At 47.1% G+C, this 9,019-nt stretch overlaps 1 long non-coding RNA gene across 1 annotated transcript; it reads left to right on the top strand.

Moving 5' to 3' along the window:
* Positions 1–908: 908 nt before the first annotated feature.
* Positions 909–8,107, top strand: LOC140134617 (uncharacterized). The gene is made up of 2 exons (XR_011856364.1): positions 909–6,018; positions 6,374–8,107. It is a non-coding gene; the product is annotated as an uncharacterized lncRNA (long non-coding RNA).
* Positions 8,108–9,019: the final 912 nt, after the last annotated feature.

Genomic DNA, 9,019 nt, shown 5'->3' with positions numbered 1-9,019 from the left:
ATCAATTATATTATATGTTAGGCTCAAATTAATATTCATATATTTATAGTTGTCAAATAATAATAATAGCAAAAATATTATCTTTATTTGTATTGATTATTCTCTCTGCATTTCTTATAGCTGTGGGCGGGCGATAGTAAGGAGGCCTCATCATGTGGTAGTGAGAATGACTCCTACACAGAGAAGACACAATCAGGACAACTTCACGATGATATTTTTCTGGCTCTGGAAAAAACATCTGAATAATAAAATAAAAATTGTCTTCAACTGATCTTCAACTGTTGTAATTATTGCATCAACTAAATCTGTGGTAAAATGTCAGCGTATATCATCGCATACACACAAAGCGCCTGCATAGAGTGCTGCCATACACAGCGCCTGCATAGAGTGCTGCCATACACAGCGCCTGCATAGAGTGCTGCCATACACAGCGCCTGCATAGAGTGCTGCCGTATACAGCGCCTGCATAGAGTGCTGCCGTATACAGCGCCTGCATAGAGTGCTGCCATACACAGCGTCTGCATAGAGTGCTGCCATACACAGCGTCTGCATAGAGTGCTGCCATACACAGTGCCTGCATAGAGTGCTGCCATACACAGTGCCTGCATAGAGTGCTGCCATACACAGCCCCTGCATAGAGTGCTGCCATACACAGCTCCTGCATAGAGTGCTGCCTTACACAGCACCTGCATAGAGTGCTGCCATACACAGCGCCTGCATAGAGTGCTGCCATACACAGCGCTTGCATAGAGTGCTGCCATACACAGTGCCTGCATAGAGTGCTGCCATACACAGCGCCTGCATAGAGTGCTGCCATACACAGCGCTTGCATAGAGTGCTGCCATACACAGTGCCTGCATAGAGTGCTGCCATACACAGCGCCTGCATAGAGTGCTGCCATACACAGCTCCTGCATAGAGTGCTGCCATACACAAAACCTGCATAGAGTGCTGCCATACACAGCGCCTGCATAGAGTGCTGCCATACACAGCGCTTGCATAGAGTGCTGTGTTAAGGAGGTCGCACTGGTTTCGGACGCCATCTTGACTACTGTCCGCCATCTTAGATAAAGAGGCCACCTTGGGGGGGGGGTATGCTTCCCTTTTAGAAGCTATAGAGTTAAATGTTTTAATTCAGCTATTTTTCTCATTTAAACTGTTGTTTGCCTTTTCACAATATCCTTGGCATTTCTTAGCGTCCTTCGGGCCTCTGTATTCTTGTTATTTATTTTGGTTATGAAGAAGCTTCTAGGAGCCATTGTGTAGATAAGCATGGCTGTAAACAAGGTCTCTGAGAACTGAGCACAATTAATTCACTTTTTTCCCAGAATATGCTGATGTCCAATAGCTTTGCAGTATACTATTCACACCCCTTTGATGACTCTTCTGTCTGATATATATTATGCATTTTGATTATTAAAGGAGAGAAGATCTTGACTAAGAGATTGACATGTCTTGGTCTCTATGTTCAATCAAGGGTTAATTAGGACTCACCTTACAAAAGTCAAGAGGGCTGTTGGGGCCCTGCATAAAAATCCCTAACAATATTTGGCGTTCTTCCTGGGTGGGTTTAGGAGTAAACAACAACAACACCGAGACAGCCTCCGTGAAGTGTCCCCGCCGGCTTGGTGAACAGAACTGACCAGAGAGCTCTCAGGGTAAGATATTAATTTTTATTGTCTACCTTGATATGTCACTTCTGGTTCACTGGTTGGACGGACCGGGTAAGACTGTCTCTGTGTTATGTATTTGCCACTGTTGTTCACTGTAACCTAAGCTCAGAGTTTTTGGCAAAGAACCACTTTGTAAGGTGATGGACAGAGACTGGACAGTGACGGATGGTCAGACAGTCTGTGATGTTAGCTGAAGCAGTGAGACGGGAAGTAGTAACCCTTAGATGTCTGCAATGCTAGAGTGGGAGATATTCTGTTGTGATTATCATAGTGTCTATAGCACTGTTTGACTGGTGCCAATAGGGTTGCCCATAGAGGTATAGAGCTCAATTTGTGCAAGTGCAGCGGAGACCCGCTCTGATCAAGTGTGTGTTTAGCTTTCTTTTTTTGGGAGTCTGAACAGCCTCGTGGGACTGTAAGAACTAGTAGTGACTTAGTAAAGAGTCGGTAAGAGAGTGGACTTGGTGTAGTCGGTGAAAGAGTAGTGACAGGTCAGAGTTAACTTGGTGTAGAGTCCTCTGTGGAAGTCTGGTATCTAGTTTCTTTGGGGTCAGTAAATCGAGGTGTTGGCATTCGCTGTGTCTGTGGGGACAAGTTTGGTTGTGTTGCAGTAGTAGGCATTTATGATGAGTTGTGAATTGGAATTGAGCCAGGTGCATTGCAGACAAAAAGATGTAGGTAGACAGAAGATTGGCATGATGTAAGTAGACAGAAGTTTGTTGAGTTCAGTAGAACTGATGGAAAAGTGTAAGTTGACATGATCGGACATACGGGCTGGTAGTTTTGTGTTGAAGTGAAAAAGTATTGAAGGTTTGAAGGTTTTGGGATGTGTCAGATGATCTGATGATTGTACAAGTGAGGAAACTTGATCAGATTTGGAAAACAGACACTTAGAGCCTCTGACTGACGGACGGACGAGGACAGAGTGACAGGAATCCTTCAGAGTGCCCAATGAAGAAAGAGACAGGCGATAAGGGACATTTCAAAGTTTTTGATGTGGAAAGAATTTGAGAAAAAGAGATTTTATTATATTTTCCTTGGAGTGAAAAATGGCCCCTGTAATCCAGACTCCACCCCTATATCTGGTGGTTAGAGAAGATGACACGCCCTACCATTCTTCAGTGGCGGCCATCTTAAGACAGTTTATTTTTCAGTGGCGGCCATTTTAAGTTATATTCCCTTCAAGTCGATGAAAGTTGATTGCTGTTGGCAGCCGTAAAAGCTGTTGTGGGGCTCTGTAGGATAACAGCTGACCATGCTTGGGGCGTCTGCTAGGGGTCTTGGAGTGTGGGAGGTTGTTTGAGTATTATTAAAATTTATTGATCCCGACAATTAGAGAAAAATTACTATAAAAAGTGTTAAAATGTCTCCTGTACCTGCTTTCTGGCATTTGAGGGGTTAACAAAAGGGTGGGGGCTGTTGGAGCTGCGTTTTGTTTTGTGAAGAACTGACATGTGCTGTGTCTGTCTTATCGATAGTGACCTTGATGTTCACGGAAAACTGAATTTCTCCATATTGAGTTGCTTGGAATCTGTGTTCTGTTATCTCGTGGTTTACAGGCTAGTGAGAACATTTACATTTGGGAGGGGTAGATCGCTGCGTTTAGACTTCTCCCTGACAATCTAGAAAAGACTTGAAGGAAGTTATTTGGTTGTGGAACAGGGATACAGTATGATGTGATGTCCTCCTGTGTACCCCATGAACAGACTAAGCAAGAATGAGCCCCCCAACTGTATTACAGAGCCTATGACTGACTTTTGTTCCTTTTTGATTAAAAACCATCTTAAGTGTACCTGGATTTTATTGAGACGTTGGAGTCTGGCCAGAACTTTATAGGAAGCACAGAACACTGGGCTGGAGATGTGGTGGAGGGACTCTGACACATTGACGTACAGAGGGAATAGAGGATGTTTCACAGACCACGCCAAAGTGAGACTGACAACATCTCCGGAAGTCTCAACCGACCAACCCAAGTGGGCGTTGCGGGGAGGAGATATTACTGTAGTGAGTGGCGGAGATGGCCCCCACAGGGCAAGACAAGGGGTGGTGGTTACGGACAAGGATGTTAGCGAGAACAGTCCCCCTTCTGAACAGCCCCCCACACAGAGTTATCGCCTTTCATTGTAGAACTCTCCTCTGCTAGTCCGATGATGATTTTAGCCCATTTCCGGTCAAGAATAGACTCAGAAAGAACAGCCGGATACATGTAGGATGGTCCATGATCTCTAAGCTGCCAATGAGTGCACTGAAGCCCAGTGGTCCCTAGCCCAAACTGGCAGCAGTCCCTGAGAGTGACATATTATTCACTGTTATTGATTTGGCAAATGTTTTCCTCTCTGTGCCCCTACATGAAGATTGCCAGTACCTATTTGCCTTTACCAGTTCAGTATTCCAGTATACCTGGTGTAGATTCCCACAAGGGGGGTAAAACTCACCCAGCCAATACCCCACGGCCCTACAGGGAGTAGACTGGCAGACTAGCCCCTTACTGGATGTTCTCCTTTTCAGCATGCAGAGGACCTACTGTTTTTGTTTGCCAGGATGCATTTATTGACCTTATGTGTTTTCTGTTCCAGAAGGGTTGCAAAGTTTCCAGAGATAAGCTCCAGTACTGCCAGGAGAAGGTGGTCTTCCTAGGCCACTGCTTCTCAGCCACAGGCAGATACCTGACAGAGGAAAGAAAGCTGGCAGTCCAGAATATACCCCTGCCCTGAGGCCCTAAGCCTCTTCACATGTTTCTAGGACTGGCCAGTTCCTTCAGGCCTAGGATAAGGCCTGCTGCCCCTTTCTGACTGAATTGCCTCTTCCCCATTTGCCCTTAGTCAGGAGGCAATTGATGCATTCCATAGCCCTAAGCTGGCAAGTCTGCCCTGGCCCTGGGCACATGCCACTGAACCAGACCTTTTATTTTATTTTGCACTGAGTATGTAGGCCACAGGTGTCTTAGCCCAGGAACAGGGTGGCCTCCCCAGTGACCTACTCTTAGGCCCGGTTAGACTCAGTTGTGAGGGGAGCTCCTCATGTCTCAGTAGCTGCAGCCAGCAATCTACTCAGCAAGGCCAGTGAGCTGATCCTAGACCCTAGATCACTCAGTTACTGTGCAAACCCCACATACCTTGCACAGTGTCCTCACCCAAGTACAGCCCAAACATCTGAGCAAAGGCCAGAGAGCTCAGACTCCAGTGTGCACTCCTGATGCCTCAGGATACACTCATAAGGTGCACAGCTCTGAATCCTTCATTCTGTTGCCAGTCTTCCAGGATTCAGAGAGGGGGGGAGTGAAGGGTGATTAATGCAGATGTTGAGTTTTTTCTCATAGATGGCTCCAGGTCTGCAGGAGAAGACAGACGGTTCTACACTGGATATACAGTGGTCAGTGGCGCACATGAGGTAGTACAAGCAGAACCACTCCCTCCACACAGGTCAGCGCAGGAGGTGAAGTGATGGCACTCAGGGAAGTGCTACAGCTGGTGGAAGGTAAAAGGGCGAACATCTATACTCAAGGTATAGTTCTGGGGTCTAAACACGACTATGAACCCATATGGAAGGCCAGAGATTTCCTCACCTCTGCAGGGACCCCCTCTAAGCATGGCACGCTGGTTAAAGAGCTCATGGATGCTCTCCTACTTCCACAACAAGAGGTGAGGATAATAAAAGTTAAACCACACACAATTTGGTAACTCCACAAGCCAAGGGCAAGTATGTGGCTGACGGGATGGCGAAGGCAGCTGCACAGATGGAGCCCAGAGACTGTCCTGAAGTCTCAGCGGTGAGTTCTGAGCTAAAAGTTTGATCCACAGGTGTTCCAGTCCCTGGTGGCCCGAGTGTCATCAGAAGTGAAGGAATAGTGGAGGAAAGCTGGAGCCCAGATGCCGATGGGACCTGGATGCTGGGAGAGAGGGTGTGCCTGCCAGGAGCCCTGCACCCGACAGTAAGTCAAGTAGGCCACGGACACACACACATATTCCAAATGGCCATGCTAGTGCTCATAAACCGCAAGTGGTTTGCCCCGGGCATTATTACCCCTGTCACTAGACTAGTGAAAGCCTGTATAGTCTGTGCCCGCCACAACCCGGGTAAGGTGGTAAAGACCCCACAGAAGGTGACACCCAAGCCGCTGTATCCCTTCCAGAGACTGCAGATGGATTTTATCCAGCTACCAAAAAGTGGTACGTAGGAGTACGTGCTTGTGTGCATTGATCTCTTTCCAGGGTGGCCAGAAGCTTCTCCCATGACGAAGGCTACTGCCAGAGCCGCAGCCAAGAAGGTGGTGTGTGAGATTTTTCTGCAGGTTTGGACTTCCAGAGACCATAGAGTCCGGTCGCAGAACCCACTTCACTGGACAGGTAAAGACCTGAAACCTTGTCCCTCCTGGGTATAGAACACCCCTTAGCATCCCCAAGTTAGTGGTGGGATTGAAAGACTAAACAGCACTCTTAAGTTAGAGATCCGGGAGGCCATGGAAGTAAAAGGGAAACCATGGCGTGAGTGCTTTCCTGCTGCCCACCATTCAGTTAGGACCACACTCAACAGAAAGATGGGATTGTCCCCCTTTGAAGTACTTTTTGGCTGTGCACCCAGACTAGGCCCCTACTTCCCACAGGCCCTAGAGATGATGGCAGGAAACCAGGTGGAACATGCCACACAGTTGAGCCAGGCCTTGAAAAAGGTCGGCAAAAGTGTTTCTGATTCCTTTTTCAGATGCAGACAGAGACCTCAGGACGCATAACCTGAAGCCTGGAGACTACGGGTGGTGAAGAGACACCAAAGAGAGAGTCTGGAGCCTCGCTAAGATGGTCCTTTCCAAGTCCTGCTGACCAGTGCCACGTCTGTGAAGCTAGAGGGAAGTCAGCACGCTTCCACGCTTTCCATGCTTACTTATACTTCTTGCTAGCTGGTCTCTTCTGACTGACTGTATGCTCAGGAACACCCCAACCATGACTATCACTGTAACTATAGGGCTGACCAGGATGCCCCCAGGGTAGGAGACTTTACCTACGGTTGGTGCAACAAGACAATTACCTTCTTTAACATTGACAGCACAGGTAACCCTGTATCAGCAGTGTCTGATGTGTACTGGATTTGTGGGGATAGGAGAGTCAGGTCAGGCCTAGAGGCTGGGAAGGTGAGTGTACGGTGATAAGATTTGTGCATTCCTTCCTCGTGATCCCCAGGGATAAGGTTGATCAGACACATAAGAAAAGGTAGAGAACCCCAAAGGATTCTGGAGGTCTGAGAAAGAAGCACCTAGATGACAACGTTTATATAGATACAGTGGGAGCACCAAGGGGGGTCCCAGATGAGTACAAGGCCCACAATCAGATATGGACAGGACTAGAGTCCATTATTCCCCAGAGAGCTATGAGCAAAGATGTTGGTTGGGTAACTGTTTTTTTTATTGTAATCAACAGAGATTTGTGAACTATATCGGAGATGCTTCCCAGAACCGCATGGCTTTAGACATGACCCTTGCTGAGAAGGGAGGAGTCTGTAAGATGGTGGGAGTGGCTCGTCGCATGTACATCCCAGATGACATCGCCCCCTATGGATCCATTACCCATGCTCGTGAAAAGATTGAAGGACTGTCCAGGGAACTCAAGAGAAACTCTGGGGTGGACACTTTGTCCTTCACTTTGTGGTTGGGGGATTGGAAGGGTTTCCTGTAAGTGGGGGTAATATTGGGGATTGTGATTTTGCTCTTGTCACTTATTGCGCATTGTGTGGTCCCCCTCATCAAGTCCACCATGTCCCAGATGGCCGTCCACGACAGGAGAAGTGCCCGGAGCGGAGGATGATGCTGCCTGTTTACAAACCTATGGACTATGGGAACTCAGTGATGTGATTTGAGTGTGCGGGCCTGTAACACCTGAGTGACTGGCCTCTGGGGGATCTGGTGAAGAGTTAACAAGTCCAGCAGGTACGGGCTTAGCCTACCTGTGGGTACCTGGAGCTTGAGGAGGTCGCTCAGGACGGAATTACAGACCAGCAAAGCTCAAAAGGGGGGAATTGTTAAGGAGGTCGCACTGGTTTCGGACGCCATCTTGACTACTGTCCGCCATCTTAGATAAAGAGGCCACCTTGGGGGGGGGGGTATGCTTCCCTTTTAGAAGCTATAGAGTTAAATGTTTTAATTCAGCTATTTTTCTCATTTAAACTGTTGTTTGCCTTTTCACAATATCCTTGGCATTTCTTAGCGTCCTTCGGGCCTCTGTGTTCTTGTTATTTATTTTGGTTATGAAGAAGCTTCTAGGAGCCATTGTGTAGATAAGCATGGCTGTAAACAAGGTCTCTGAGAACTGAGCACAATTAATTCACTTTTTTCCCAGAATATGCTGATGTCCAATAGCTTTGCAGTATACTATTCACACCCCTTTGATGACTCTTCTGTCTGATATATATTATGCATTTTGATTATTAAAGGAGAGAAGATCTTGACTAAGAGATTGACGTATGTCTTGGTCTCTATGTTCAATCAAGGGTTAATTAGGACTCACCTTACAAAAGTCAAGAGGGCTGTTGGGGCCCTGCATAAAAATCCCTAACAATTGCCATACACAGTGCCTACATAGAGTGCTGCCATACACAGCGCCTGCATAGAGTGCTGCCATACACAGCACCTGCATAGAGTGCTGCCATACACAGCGCTTGCATAGAGTGCTGCCATACACAGTGCCTGCATAGAGTGCTGCCATACACAGCTCCTGCATAGAGTGCTGCCATACACAAAGCCTGCATAGAGTGCTGCCATACACAAAGCCTGCATAGAGTGCTGCCATACACAGCGCCTGCATAGAATGCTGCCATACACAACGCCTGCATAGAGTGCTGCCATACACAGTGCCTGCATAGAGTGCTGCCATACTGTTAAGGAGGTCGCACTGGTTTCGGACGCCATCTTGGCTACTGTCCGCCATCTTAGATACAGCGGCCATGTTCCCTGACCATGTTCAAGTTAATGTCATGATCCAAACTTCATTTTATGTAACATGTTTGCTTCCCTGTCAGCTAATACCCTTTGACATTTAATGAGAAGCCAGACTGTCCTTGATGCTACATTATATTGTGATTCTGGAGCCACTGTCAGGGAAATATCCCCATATCTCGATGTGATATGTGGTTCCAAATCATTGTATAGTACAAGCTGCTCGGTGAATCACTCAGACCTTCACATGTTTGAGAGAATTCCAATTTATTTAGGTTGCAGACAGTTTTTATAGGTTCTTGAGACAAAGGAACCTATTGACCATGCCCACATTCCAATAGCCCTCAAGAGGAGCTATCAGTGTAAAATGATCTGTGTACTCGGGGGGGTGGTGCTATTCACAGGGATCTTTTCTATCAATAGAG

Source organism: Engystomops pustulosus, chromosome 6, assembly GCF_040894005.1.
Source record: "Engystomops pustulosus chromosome 6, aEngPut4.maternal, whole genome shotgun sequence".
In the NCBI taxonomy this organism is placed as follows: domain Eukaryota; kingdom Metazoa; phylum Chordata; class Amphibia; order Anura; family Leptodactylidae; genus Engystomops; species Engystomops pustulosus.
This window is presented reverse-complemented; position numbering and strand designations above follow the sequence as displayed.